This window comes from Fulmarus glacialis, unplaced genomic scaffold (assembly GCF_000690835.1).
Source record: "Fulmarus glacialis isolate BGI_N327 unplaced genomic scaffold, ASM69083v1 scaffold1573, whole genome shotgun sequence".
NCBI classification, from domain to species: Eukaryota; Metazoa; Chordata; class Aves; order Procellariiformes; family Procellariidae; genus Fulmarus; species Fulmarus glacialis.
In genome coordinates this window covers 1-258 of record NW_009202041.1, presented here as the reverse complement: position 1 = coordinate 258, position 258 = coordinate 1, and positions in this window count along the sequence as shown.

The window sequence follows — 258 nt, the reverse complement described above, 5'->3', positions numbered from 1 at the left end:
GAGAACAAGGTCCAGGACCTTCCTTACTACGACTCCCAAGGCCAGAGATAGATAGAAAAAAAAGAGCCCAAGGCCATGAATGAAATCAGTATTTTGCAGAGAAGGATGCACAGACGCACACACACTCCCACTGACACAGCACAGCACAGGCTGTCCGTCAGTATTTTGCAGAGAAGGATGCACAGACACACACACACTCCCACTGACACAGCGCAGCACAGGCTGTCCAAGCAGGACACTCCTGTTCTCTTCCGTCCT